This window comes from Prionailurus bengalensis, chromosome D3 (assembly GCF_016509475.1).
Source record: "Prionailurus bengalensis isolate Pbe53 chromosome D3, Fcat_Pben_1.1_paternal_pri, whole genome shotgun sequence".
Lineage (NCBI taxonomy): Eukaryota > Metazoa > Chordata > Mammalia > Carnivora > Felidae > Prionailurus > Prionailurus bengalensis.
The window spans coordinates 4,317,857-4,332,092 of record NC_057356.1 but is presented as its reverse complement, the minus strand read 5'-3'; the positions used below and the strand labels follow the sequence as shown (position 1 = coordinate 4,332,092).

The following is a 14,236-nucleotide window of genomic DNA, read 5'->3' as shown; positions in this document are numbered from 1 at the left end:
CTATGGAATGCGTATCAGCAAATTCTATGACATACAGACATCAGTCTCCAAAGATACATTTTTCCATCTTCTGGACACTGAAATTCTGCAGATTGGGAGAGACTAAACACCAGTCTGACCAGACCCTCCGTAAGGCTAATGGCTGCCATTAAAAAAATTCTTTTTAATGTTTATTATTTTTGAGAGAGAGAGAGAGAGAGAGAGAGAGAGACCAAGCAGGGAAGGGGCAGAGAGAGAGGGAGACACAGAATCCGAAGCAGGCTCCAAGCTCCGAGCTGTCAGCACAGAGCCCGACGCGGGGCTCGAACTCACGAACTGTGAGATCACAACCTGAGCCGAAGTTGGGCACTTAACCGACTAAACCACCCAGGCGCCCCTACTCTTTCTTTTTTTTTTTAACGTGTATTTATTTTTGAGAGAAAGAGACAGAGTGTGAGTGGGGGAAGGGCAGAGAGAGGGAGACACAGAATCCGAAGCAGGCTCCAGGCTCTGAGCTGTCAGCACAGAGCCTGACGAGGGGCTTGAACTCACGGACTGTGAGATCATGACCTGAGCCGTAGTCGGCCACCCAACCGACTGAGCCACCCAGGCGCCCCTAATGGCTGCCATTTTTAATTTGTCCTGGGACTAAGGGATATTTCAACAATTTGTTCAGATACAGTTATCCCCAAATATCACTCAATTTGGCTCATGTAAGCTTAGGAGAACAGAAGGAGCAGGGAACTTCGAACACTGACCTCGGCCTGAACTTGCATCCACCACGATATCTGTGCCCCGAGGTCTATTTTCACAAAAAGCTGGAAAGACCCTGGGATCTCACAGGACTGGAGGCCACATAGGGTCCCTTGCTCTGAAGACAGAAGGTGTGGATATATAAGTAAGTCCCCCTGGGTCACAGAGCAAGAGGGTGGTGAGGCCAGGATTTATACCCAGGTTCCAAATCCAGAACCCAAGATCTTAATCATGAGCCTGTCTTGAGGCCAACGCTCATCACTTAGAGGATGTTCAAAATGCCACCATCACTTCCCTTTCCAGCCCAAGTACAAAAGATCAGAGAATAAATCAGTGCTTTTATGGATTGTAAAGGATCCCAGTCTTAAAAAGTGACATTAACAGTTACACATGTGACCTTTTAACATGTTTTTCAACCCTTTAAGATGGTCCTTTGGTTCCTAAAATGGGGTAAGAGATTAAGACCCGGCTAACCTGAGAGAGAACAGTTGAACTAGAATTTTTACCCACAGGGGCTTCCGGGTTGACCTTTTTGGGAAAGGGTGGGTTATGAAGATATTACAACAACCTTTCCTGGTGCCTGCAGGGAACAAACATTCTGAGTTCACACACCCTGCCTTCCTGGGAGGAATGTCTTTGAGACTCATACATATTTATATCAAGTAACATATTAGAATAAATGTCAGCTTCTTTTTTTCTCCTGTTAACTTAACATGCAGAAAACTAAATGACCCATAAAGAAAAAGAAATGATTTTCTCTACCAGGAAAGCCTTTAAATATGCAAACATTTTGATACCTAACAGAGCAGGTCATAAAGTGAGTTTGGTGCATTTTCTTGACAGAGGTTTTACAAGGTTTTATAAGGGTTTTGATTGGTGAACAGCGTTCGATATTTTATTCTATTGCATCTAGAAACCTGTTTATTGGGTGATTCATATTGCATAGCATTGACGTCTCCGTAAACAGTGTTCAACCCATATTAAGTAGAATTGGGGTGATGGGGATTATCGTTTAAAAATGCCTGGACATTCTAGGGATTGAAGCCTTCATTCAAAATTGAGGAGGGGTGCCTGGGTGGCTCAGTCAGTTAAGCGTCGGATGTTGGCTCAGGTCATGATCTCGAGGTTCACGGGTTCGAGCCCCACGTTGGGCTCTGTGCTGACAGCTCAGAGCCTGGAGCCTGCTTCGGATTCTGTCTCCCTCTCTCTCTGCCCCTCCTGTGCTTGGGCTCTCTCTCTCTCTCTCTCTCTCTCTCAAACAGTAAAAAAAAATTGAGCACATAATGCTTTCCTATGGGACATTTATCTATTTTTCAGGTCTCCCCTATATTAAAATAATTTCTGGTCTGGACTGTTTCACTGAAGAACCCCCAGGTCAGTTTCTACGTGCCTCGCCCCCTTGGCGGGTCAAACTCCTCAGGGGTGGAGCTTATGAGCACCTGCCGGGAAGGCGTGGCCTGGCCGCTGGGTGGAGCTTGTGAGCACCTGCCGGGAAGGCGTGGCCTGGCCACTATGACTCTGGAACCAGGCCGGTGAGGTGAGCCTTGTCTCCTCCGGGTTGGGGATGCCACGGCTGCTGCTGTTAACTGTGATACTCGCCTTCGGGTGCCCTGAGCTTCCCGTTTTGGCCTCTGCAGGAAGAAATCACCTGTTCTGCCCGCGTCGTGGAGAGCGCACCTCCCAGCTGCACGTCCTAGACAGGACCAAGCTTCCGGAGCCCAGCTTTGTCGTTGACCCTGCGAGTGCAGCTGCCCCAGAGACACCTGGTGCCTCGGATTCCTGGACCTTTGGGGGCCGCTTTGGAATAAACCGTTGCGGCTCGGCCTTTCCCTGTGGGAGTATGGTTTAGCTTACCTTCCAAATTTTTTTGCTGCTGAAGTCTCCTTTCTCTTTGTCCTTCTGGATTTATGTCTTATGGGGAAGATCGATCCAAAGTGATGGCAGGAGCCATTTGGGAGGGAGGGAAAGGACCACCCTGCACCGGCCCCCCCACCTTTGCCACACACCGCTGGCCGGTTTTGTGAAAGATTCTGTCTGAACGAATGAACTCAGGGTCCGTCCGCAGCATTCTAAAGCAGCGGAGATCTCAGACTTATATATATTCTTCCTCCCTCCTTCCCTTCCTTCCGTCTCTCCCTCCCCGTTTTGTTTCAGCCTCTGGTCTATGAGAAAGAGAAGAAGACAGCAAGGGAACGTTGCACTTCAAATACGGTTGATCTACCCTCGTGAATGATAAGCCAGCCAAGCCCTATTTTACAGCCATTTATTTGCATTTTCTGAAGTCACCCACTGTTTCACTCCATCGGCTTTAGCCTTTTTCTCTAAAGCTATATATAGCCTTGCTTTCGTTTTCCCAAAACTTGCCCTTTATACTTAGAAACTCATTTTTTATCTTACTTCCACGGTGATTGCTCTCTTGTTTCCAAAAGAAAGAAGAACAAGAAAGAAAAGAAAGGAAGGAAAACCACGACAAAGAGCAGTTAGACGGAAAGGCAATGGCCGTGTCATGAGCAATCCCAGGCCGCTTCAGCTACTGGTGCTGGCAGTGTGCAAACATCTGGGGTATTTGCAGATATCTTCACCCTGGGATGGAAAATTGGGAGCCACCATCTGGATGCCTGGCTACACGTTTCATTTTTTAGATGGATTTTTAAGAGTGCCGTGTAGGAACTTCCAGCAGTGAGGCAACATACAGTAAATTCAGCAACGCTTTTATTGATATGCTGTGAATCAATATCTAAGTGGCAGAATTATATACATAGCAAGCACAAGCACGTAAAAATTATTGTCATGCGTTAAAAAGTATTAATTCAGAGGGGCGCCTGGGTGGCTCAGTCGGTTGAGCGTCCGACTTCGGCTCAGGTCATGATCTCCCGGTTCAGGAGTTCGAGCCCCGCGTCGGGCTCTGGGCTAATGGCTCGGAGCCTGGAGCCTGCTTCGGATTCTGGGTCCCCCGCTCTCTCTGCCCCTGCCCTGCTCACGCTCTGTCTCTCAAAAATAAATAAACGGTAAAAGAATGTTTTTAAAGTATTAATTCAGAGAATGTGAGCCTTGGAAATACAGCCCAGTTTCTATAATCTTGTATTGGCCTTTCACCATTAAATAAAAAAAAAATCAGCCCGTCGGGTAAAGAAAAAAAGAATGGCATGTTTTGGACCTCCGTTAGAGTTTGGTGGGCCTGATTTCGGAAGGAATCCACTGATGATGGGCTGGAAGGCTGGGGGGGGGGGGTTCAGTACCAGGAAGTGGGGTGAAAGTAGGCGTGTCCGATGTTTGCTCATGCGGATGGGCTCTGGCATCTGTGAGCACACAGCAGTGCAAGGGAGCCCACAGACAGAAGCCTGGAGCCCCCGGCGGCCTCATCATCTCTGGAGCGAAACCTTCCTCCTCCATCAGGGTGTGAGGAAGGACAGCCTCCCTCCCCACCAGGTAGAGAGGACGATGGAGAAGAGGGCGCCTCCGAGTGTGCAGGGTGAGTGAGCTTCGTGGAGCACAACCCGCCAGCCAGTGGGTGAATTCTCAGCCCCAGCCTCCGCCCTGGCCCTGCAGCTCTTGGGACGCAGCTCTCAGGGGGGCCAGCTGGGGACACGGCTGCACAGGAATGATGCCACAGCTCACGGTGACCCGGGAAGTCAGGGCTGATCCCAGCCTCATGTTTGTTCCCAGCAACGCTGGAACTAATACATTTAATGAGAGAGTCGTTTTGCCTTTTTTTAAAGAAATACAATACTGATCGCAGTATTCACAGGTGCTTCAAAAATGGTCTGTTGAGTGGTGATACCACTTGTATGCGTGTTAAAATTGTCCTGTTCCCCAGATCTGAAGAATCACCTGGCCGGAGCATGCCATAGCTTCTAAACAGGAAACAGTGTTGGGTGTAGTTATTCCCGAATGACTCTATTTCTTCAAACAAAAATGTTAGAAGTCAATATTCTGTTTTCTAACGTGGAATATTGGTTGTAGGGGCAACGGTTTCCTAACGGGATGCTTGTCACCTTCTCTGAGGCTTAAATAAACGTTTTTCCTTTGACAGTCAAAACTTGGGAGATGTTCCCACTTCTCTTCAAGGATGCTGAGCGTCCCCTTCCGGGAGCACGTCGGGGCCTCTCACAGCATCGCACCTGCTGCTATGTTCCTGCTTATCACCCCGGCTGGTTGCCAGACTCATTGGAAGGGAAGGTTGGATGTCCGTATATCCCACGTGTACTCAAGACAGCCGCAAAACACTTAGGAACTTGTGGATTTGCCAGAACTTCCAATTTACCTGCCCGTATGTGCAAAATAAACATGCAGATTTTACGTTATTTCCCATAAGTTACATTGCCACCAATCACCACACCACAGAGCACAAACTCTTCTTTTTTTTGCTGAATTAAGCAACATGAATTCTCCCTGTAGCTCTCCATGACTTAATCACACGTTTCATTTATTTCTCTAAACTCTATCCTCCACCCATCATGGGATAGCTTTTCATTCTTTTCCCATATCAAATTGCCATCAGCAATTCCATGGCTCTGGAAACCAGCGCCCAGGAAACAAGAAAACCAACACCTGTAATTTGAGAGAGAGAAAGAAAAAAAAATTTGCTTTGTATTCACGCCAACAATTCCACTCGCCAGCAACAAGCACTTTGTCATATTCCGAGGCGGTGTTAATTATGAATTATGGATTGTTTGCAAGAAAACAGTACAAAAGTGGATCCTGGACTTCCACCTAGGCAAGAGTGAATACACGACAGATGGGACGTTGACCATTTTGTTTCAGAAAGTTCCTCGATTTGTCAGGGCGGCTGGCTGCAAATGATTTAGTAGGCCAGGCAGTGTGGAAGGTAACGAAATAGATTGTTTATGAAATCTGAGGATCGTCAAGATACTCCCAAGTCCACACGTGAAACGTCTCCTTCATGGGTAATCTCAGCGGAATTGGGGGTTGTGTGTTCATGAGTTCGTGCCAGGGAGCATCACAGGGGCCGAATCCCAGGAGCTCCAGAGGGTGATAACTGCCAAACTTCAGCAGGTTCTTAGCGTTCTCACCAAACTCTGCTGCTTGGAGCCGGGCGTTGGTGACATCACTTCTTGTTCTGTGTGTGTGTGTGTCGGGGGGGGGTCTTTCTGGATGGAGAAATCAGTGGGAAGTGAGACCCTACCACCCGCCCGTCAAGGATATCTCAAGGGTACGACAGCAGTGAAGCTGAAGGCCTCTGAACTTGGGGCAGAAGAGGACGTTCTGAGCCGAAGGCGGGGGTGGGGCGTGGGCTGCTCAAAGCTCTGCTCAAGTTTGCGTAATGTGGACGTGACTCCGGTGGATTTGGGGGTGGAGGGCAGGGAGCGATGGAAACATTGCCGGATCCCGATCTAGAGCAGAACAACAGTAAGACAGCCTGGGGGCTCAGATACGAGAGATGGTGGAGACCCTGGCTTCTAGAACACGGGCACAAACCCCCTGGGGTTTCGCGAACTCCTGGGGGTGCTGGAGGTGCCCGAGACCGTGGAGAAGGGAACGTCCTCCTCTTGTTTTAATGTCAAAGGACGGCATGACCACAGGTGCCATTTGAGCACCACATCCACTGGGATTTTAATTTTAAATGTGATGACACTGATCCATTAGACCGTTAAGTCCCGCGTGCGTAGGGCAGTATCTGTTTCTACTGTTCCATTGCTAGTTCCCAGCGCGTTTCCTGGATGGAAGGACGCAGGAAGGAAGTGAGGTCACTGGATCCCAGGATCACCCAGTGGAGCTAGAACGACAAAGGGCCTGTCAAGTGGGAGATGGGGCTTGGGGGAGAGTCAGGGGCTGCTGAAAACCCCACCTGCCCGAGATAGCAAAGCAGGAAATACCTAATTCTGTCTTCCTCCCCTCTCTCAGTCTGTCCTCTGCCCATCAGTGCCTCCCGTGGCCGAAACAAAGTCTTCAGTGAGATGGGATTCTCATACCATGAAATCCACCCTTTGGAAATCTACAACTCTGAGAGACAAACCAAGAAATAGATTCCTAACTACAGAGAACACACGGATGGTTTCCAGAGGGGAGGGGGGTGGGGGATGGGGAGACAGGTGACGGGGATCAAGGATGCACTGGTGATGAGCACTGGGTGCTTAGGGAAGTGTTGAGTCACTACGTTGTACCCCTGAAACTAGTATGACACTGTATGTTAACTACGCTGGAATTAAAATTTTAGACTTAATAGAAAAATAAAATATACAACCCTATTCGCCAGCTATGGGTATGTTCACAGAGTTGGGAAACCATCACGAAACCCTATTTTAGAGCATTTTCATCACTCCAGACAGAAACCGTGTACCCAGTAGCCGTCTTTCGCCCGGACCCCAACCCTGAGTGACGACCCACCTACTTTCTGTTTCTCTGGATTTGACCATCCAGGATGGGAATACACGTCGGAACACACGCTATGTGGCTTTTGTGCCCGGCTTGTTTCACTTTGCCTCGTCTTCACGGCTCATCCCTTTGATGGCTGAGTAATATTCCATGGCACAAATACACCACATTTTGTTATCCATTCAGCAGTTGATGAACATTTGTTTTGTTTCTATTCAAATACTGATTTTAAGTTTCTGTGTCTCTGCAACCCATTTTAATAGTATGGTGCAAAATAGAATGTGAGGGGGACAGCATTTTCAATAAGATATCTGAAAATGCATTTTGGTATCATGCAAATGTCAATGTTGGAGGAAGTTTTAAACATTTCCCAGGACATATATATATATATATATATATATATGCATTTCCAAGTATATCACATTTTATACATGGGAGTAACTTATAAAGGGCGATAGAATAATTAATTATGGGGGCAAAACTTCTCTGAAACATGTCGTTTAGCATAAGCTGGATATCTGAAATCTGGAATCAGAAGGTAAAAACTCCTGGAAGAAATTGGTTATTTAGCCCACGAAAAATCCTAATTAAAGGAAACTTACAATTCCCAGAGGTTCCCCCTTAATGAATCCTCTGGTTTGAGAATGACCTCCCCCAAAAGCCACAAAGATAAAGCTTTGACTAAAAATGATACAACAGGGGGCACCTGGGTGGCTCACCAGCTCTTGGCTTCGGCTCAGGTCATGATCACACGGTTCGTGAGTTCAAGCCCCGCATCCCTGTTTGGGATTCTCTCTGTCTCTCTCCCTCTCTCTCTCTGCCCCTCCCCTGCTTGCTCTCTGTTTCTCAAAATAAATAAATAAATATTTAAAAAACGATGCGGCAAACTATTTGAATTATCCCATACTTGGATTTGATACTGTTTATATAACCTTCTGTATTTCAGGTTAACAACAGTTGGTCGAGAAATTCTTTTTGAATGCTTAGGCTTTGCCCCTTGGCTCTTGTGTGGAAAAACTTAAGGGGAAACCCCATAAGAGCCAAGGGGCAAGGCCTAAGCGTTCATTCAGCGGGGCCACCTTTTCTCCTGAAATGGTCACTGCTACATTCATGCTGGGTTTTTTGGCCCTGTAGCCAGATACTAGCAATGGTTGGAGGATTCCTTTCACGAAGGAGCCACTCATCTGGATGCCCATTAACTCACCACACTAGGTCACCGGGCATCATTCGTCGTGAGCCTCTTCAACCTGCTCCAGATACTTCCGTACGGGTGGGATTGCGGGGGGAGCTCCTGTCACTGCAAATAATCAAATCCCGTTAGAAATCCCAGGTACCTCATCATCTTTTCAAGTTCCGAGAATGCCAGTTTTAAAGAGTATATATCAACAGCTCTCGACATAGCTTCAGACGCTTGCTTTCAGCCAACGCGTGGGCTTCTCTTCCATTTCGCCTCCCGCTGGACACACGAGCCACTCACAGCCCGGGAAGATCGCAAGCTTAGCTATTCCAGAAATCTCTCGTGCTCGCCCTTTTTGAAAAGGCGAGCGACCGTAGATATCCCAGTCAAGAGCACCATGCCGCCGGGACAATGGAGACCGTGGACTACCTGACCCACCGCTGTTTGTCACCGTACTTACTCCCTAGCCCCCAGTCATTTGCACGCACTGTCAACATTGGCTACGGCTGAGCCGTATTCTTCGACTCCAAAGCAACTTGCTCTGTACTTGCTAAGTACAAGTACTAGGAGGGGACTTGCTAAGTACTACTCAGCCCAATTATCAAGAAAGACGATGCATACCAGAACAGTGTTCTTACACCCCATTCTGAGCCCCGGCTTCCATGCAACTTTGCCGTCAACTCTGCCTTCTTAAACGACCAGAAAGCGCGGGGCGGTGGGGCGGGGGGGCGTGATGGGTCTTCTGCAAACAAGTCTATGCTCCTCTGTGATTCACGGCACTTTTGATTTTGTTTATGGATGCAAAATTGCATTTGTTTTTCCATATTATTAATGGTGGCTCTCCAAGTTCAGATAAATGATTTTTTTTAAATAAGAGATAATATCTAGAGTCATATAACACTATTTAAATGGACATGGAATCACTCTTGTCCATAAAAGTACCAGTAACTAGGTAACTGAATGGCTCACCTGTCAACCGCATGTGCCGCAGCCCTATTTATGCCTGTTGTCCCAGCTAATTATTTATGCCCCCTTTTTCCACTCCCAGAGATGTCCCAGCGCAGGCAATAAATTATACCACCGTCCTAATTATAAGCTTCTTTCAGAGCCTTTGCTCTCTTGGTGTTTCAATATATCATTTGATTTAAGATGCTTTTCAGAATCCTGTCGGCTGAGGAGGAGGGGGGGGGGGCACCCTGACCCTGAGTGCGTGGCTCTGTTGCATGGGGGGGGGGCAGGAAGCAGGGAGAGGCTGGCATGCTGGGTTCACCCATGGGATTAGGTACGGGGTGCCCCAGGCTGGCCGGACACCAGACTCGGTGACATACAGTTATCTCTAGGGAGCAATGTTCACCAAGGAACTTCCTTTCTTTTTATGAAAAGACACAAGAGCCACAAAAAAACGAATCGTTTTTGTTCCTTAAAGCTTAGTCATGCCCTTTGCTCGCACCTGTGTGCCGCCTGCAAAGTTGTGGATGCCTTCGAGGATGCAGGGTGCAAATGCTCCCACCTGCCTTGCCTCGGGGAGAAAGCGAGCTCCGGGCATCGCAGCCTGAGCCCAATCCGGAGGACGAGGACGCTCTTACCTGCTCTGCTCTGGGAGAAGCCCCGTTTTATTTTATTTTTATTGTTTTATTTTTATTTTTTCCAATATTTAGTTTTGAGAGAGAGACAGAGGCAGAGTGTCGGCAGGGGAGGGGCAGAGAGAGAGAGAGAGAGAGGGAGACACAGAGAGGCCACCTTGACCGGTCCTCCTGGAGAACAAGTCCTTCAGAAGCTCGGTGTCACGGATCTGGCTCTGTGGGGGGGGATGTGCCCCGCTGTGGACCCCAGCGCCTGGTGTCCCCACTGCCCCGCACCCCGCTGGGGACCACGGACCAGGACTCCATCCTGCTCTGGTCTCCCAGCACTACAGTGGCCTTTATAGCTCTTCCTCCAACACCCCGCACCTGTTTATTTGCGGATTTATTTACCTGTTTATTTGAGGATTTACTTAAGCTCTGCCTCTCTAGGCTACGAGGGCTGGGATTAGTTTTCCCTTATGTTTCCCTTTGGAGGCTGGAGTCCTCTGTCGTCAAAGCGCGCAAGGCCGAGCACAGAGTCAGGGCGCGTTGAAGCAGGTTGCAAAAGTGACCGTAGCTGTTACCTTCGCGTATTCACATTCCTTTGCCAGTGGCTTTGCCAGGCTCCCAACAAAAGCGGCGTCTCCTTCTTCACCTCTTGGACCTGGGCGTGGCCTTGGGCTGGCTGCGGTTGACGGCGAATTAGTACATATCACTTAAACAGAGGGTTGGGAAGGACTTGCCTTTGACCCTTATCCGCTCTTGCCCTGGAAATGCTGTGGCTGTCACCCCTGGAGAAGCACGATGATCTCGGCTCGGGTCTTGATCTCGGGGTCATGGGCTCAAGCTCCGCGTTGGGCTCCGTGCCGGGTGTGAGGCGTACTTAAAAAAGTAAACACGAATAAAATGAAATACAAATAAAGCTACTTTGGTTGTGACGGTTTGCTGTGCAGGAAAAGCTAATTGGCACATCCAATAAATTGTGGAAAGAATGAGAGAGTGGTGGTCCCAGAACTTCCGACGATTTCCTGTTTTGGTGGGGGGAAAGGCTTTGGATTGTTAGCTGTTTAAGATTTTTGCCGATGTCCCCTATCTCCAGCCTGCCCGGCCCACACGCCCGTCTAATCGGCATGAGACCATCTCCCATTGGCCATCGGTGGGAACCAGAACGCATCCAGTCTTCAAACGACAGCGCACTGTCCAGATTTAAAGCTGCCGACCATTCCATGGGCTAATGGATTATTGATCCCAATGGAGGAGACATATTTAGAAAGTGTGGAGGACTTTAAGGTGGTGTGCAAAGCCAGGTCTGAGAAAAACAACGCGACAAAGAGGTACAGGCTTATTACTGCTTCGACTGGGATGTGGCTGATCTCAGACACAAGTTACAAGACGGGGTTCACAGAGGCAAGACTTCGGAATGTGTGCGCCCCGCCGGAGAAACGTCTGACGTGCGGCTTCTCCGTGTCGTATTTGGGTTGAGATTTCATGTTCCTGGACCTTGGATATGTTATTTGAAGTTGAATTTACTTAGAAATTCATTGTTATTGGGAAAAAAAAAAAACCTATGTAGAATGCTCCTGGTTTATATTTGTTTGGGAAAAAGTACCAAATAGCCTCTGGTTTTACCCTCTTGGGTGGTAGGATACCCAAGTGGCTTTGAATTTTCTTTCTTGTTAAAAGATTCTGCCATGTTCTGATTTTTCTAAAGTGATTGTGTTTCATGCAATTCGATGTATTTACAAGAGCTGCGATGACGATTTTAAAAGGCAAACGTCTTTAGTCCAAATGAGACTGTGGGCCAGTCTTCTTGCGGGGACGTATTCTCTTATCTGCCTGTTGATTATTGTCATTCAGTCTGATGGAAAAATGATGCTTTTCATTGCTGGGATTATTCCCTGTTAATTTATATTCACCCTCGCTCAGCCGCATGACTCACAGAGACACAATTTTTTTTTTTCCCTTAAAAGCACCGAACGCATGAATCATTGCTGAGTGCCTCCATGATTTAGGGGATGTTTGTGGCAGAAATGCATGAATGAGTATGATGGCCATTTACTTATACACCTAAGTCAGAAATGCAGCCGTAAATCTGACCAGCATGAATTCACAGGGACTTGATTAACATTCATGGGTGATGAATGACAGGGCATCTCCGTTTGCAATGCTCATACATGATACACAGATGTGCTTACAGGATTATGCTGCCGTGGCAGATATATTTTTAGTTCTATGTTCTTCGTGTATGGCTGTTAAATTGCCACATTTCTAATTGTGGCTGTTTTTTTTCCAGTTTGGAGTGAGCGCCTGCGACTTCTTTAATGGTCGCCAGATTTCAGAACACTCAAAAGAGGAGACAGTGAAATAACCATTTTTAACATAAAGCGATTTTCTCCTCAACCACTCGGAAGGGCCTCCGATTTCCTAGCCGACCTTGAACAAGTTCTGTCTCTGCACTTTGGAATCAAAATTTACCAAATCTATTCCTGTTATCCGACAGTTAAAAAACTACCTTCTTGCCGCTAATGAATTGATGTGCCTCTCGGATGTCATGGCTCATGCAGACAAAGAGCTCAGTCCTTCCCCTTGGATAAAATGAAGGAGCTCAACCTCGGGGGAAAATACATACATAAAAACACACATAAAAACCAGACCTTCCCAACTTCCTTCTCCTTGAGAGGGAGGTCACTTTTGAACTTAATCTATATTTTATTTTTTTTTTTTAAGATACCATAAAAAAACCTAACCAAGCCAAAAAAAAAAAAAAAAAAAGAGAGAGAGATGTTCCTGGATCTTCCTCTCCCGCCCGTGCTGAAAAGTCCTCGGACCCGTTAGCCCGCTGTGGCTGTCACTGTGTGTTGCTCCTTCAGCTGCTGTCCCGTCCCTTCTTTTAGCCCCAGGGCTCCGATCTGGTCAGGGAGCCCCCAGCCCACCTAGAGGTCTGAATGAGGTCTAGTCCCAGCCATTGGGGCCCACCGGGAGCTCCTTTGTTTGTGATTGGGCTAGACCCCGAGCACGTGACCTGCTCATGGCCAATGAGACAGGAGGGGAAGTACGCCCCCTGGCGCTGGGAAACGCGCCCCTCCTTCATAAATAGAGCATCAGGGGCCGGTTGGCTCAATGGCCTCACAGTCTCTGGGCCGTCAGTTCGAGCCCTATGTTGGGGTCAGAGATTACTTAAATAAATAAACTTAAAAATAAAGTAGAAAACCATCACCTTCTTGCTGCCTTCCTATTCCTTCCTGCTCTGTATGCTGTCCAGGAGGACAGGAGACAAGCACCAGAGGCAGCCACGTTGGGGTCATGGGGGGCTAGTCCTTGGAAAACAGGCGACGTGCCAGGAATATAGAGTGACAGGAGGGAAGAACTGACCGCCAGCTCCTTCCAGGTCAGCCCTGAGGGAGCCCACTGCGGTGGGCGGAAACACAGCAAACAGGCACCTGTCCGCATCCCCAGAGCCTGGGAATATGCTGTATGATGTGCACCGAAAGCCAGAATGAAGACAGTGGGTGAAAGTGAGGTCGTTGAACAGGCAGCCTCAGGGAAGACTGTCCCGCATTCACAGGGTGGGTCCAGTGTCACCACAGGGTCCCTGAATGGGGAAAAGGCAGGCGGAGCAATCATCATCTCTGCGATACAACGTGAGGAAGCCTGGCAGTTGCTGGCTCTGGAGAGGAGGAGGGGCCCCAGAGCCCAGGGATCCAGGTAGCCTCTAGAAGCTGGAAAATACCCGGAATGGGCTTTTCCTCCCGCTCCTCCAGAAAGGCATGCATCCCTGCAGACATCTGGTTTAAGCCCCCTGAAACCCATTTCAGACTTCTGACTTCTAGAACGGTTAAGATAATGCATTTGTGTTGCTTTAAGCCACTAAGCGCAATTTATTACAGCAGCAGCAGAAAACTAATGTATCCAATTATAGATGTTCAATTTGAGAACGAACGGCTAGATGAAGCCACCGTTAGCTGTTTTCTGTCCTTTCTGCTGAGTTCAAATTAATGACACGTGTTAGCATGCTCTGGCCTCTGCCAAACCCGGCGTCCTCTTCCTGTTTGCAGCATTAGAAACAAAGGCAATTGTGAGCTCCTGGAGTTTGTCAGTTTCCTTTCTGTTGACGTGCGTCCCCTGCTCAAGCTGCGTTGACAAGCTCCCGTGGAGGCTTCAGATTGGCCTCTGAGAGGAAGGCACCGTGGGTCCTTAACTTGTCCCGGAGCCAACCGACGGCACCCTTCTCAGCACCAGAGGCGAGCTTTGCTCTGCTGTGCACCTGACAACAGGGCTGCGGGGGGTGCAGTGGCCAGTGTGAGCCTCCCCGGGGGTGGGAGGGCCCCCAGTGCAGTAGACCCAGAATGATCTGCCCAAGGGTCTTTTGGGTTCTGGTTAAGAAAATTCTCAAGGTGGCGGGATGGCAGGAGCTGAATATTTGAAACGA

At 48.3% G+C, this 14,236-nt stretch overlaps 1 long non-coding RNA gene across 1 annotated transcript; it reads left to right on the top strand.

Moving 5' to 3' along the window:
• The first annotated feature begins 1,997 nt into the window (after positions 1–1,997).
• On the top strand, positions 1,998–3,588 carry LOC122469978. The gene is made up of 3 exons (XR_006293788.1): positions 1,998–2,269; positions 2,370–2,570; positions 2,887–3,588. It is a non-coding gene; the product is annotated as an uncharacterized LOC122469978 (long non-coding RNA).
• Positions 3,589–14,236: the final 10,648 nt, after the last annotated feature.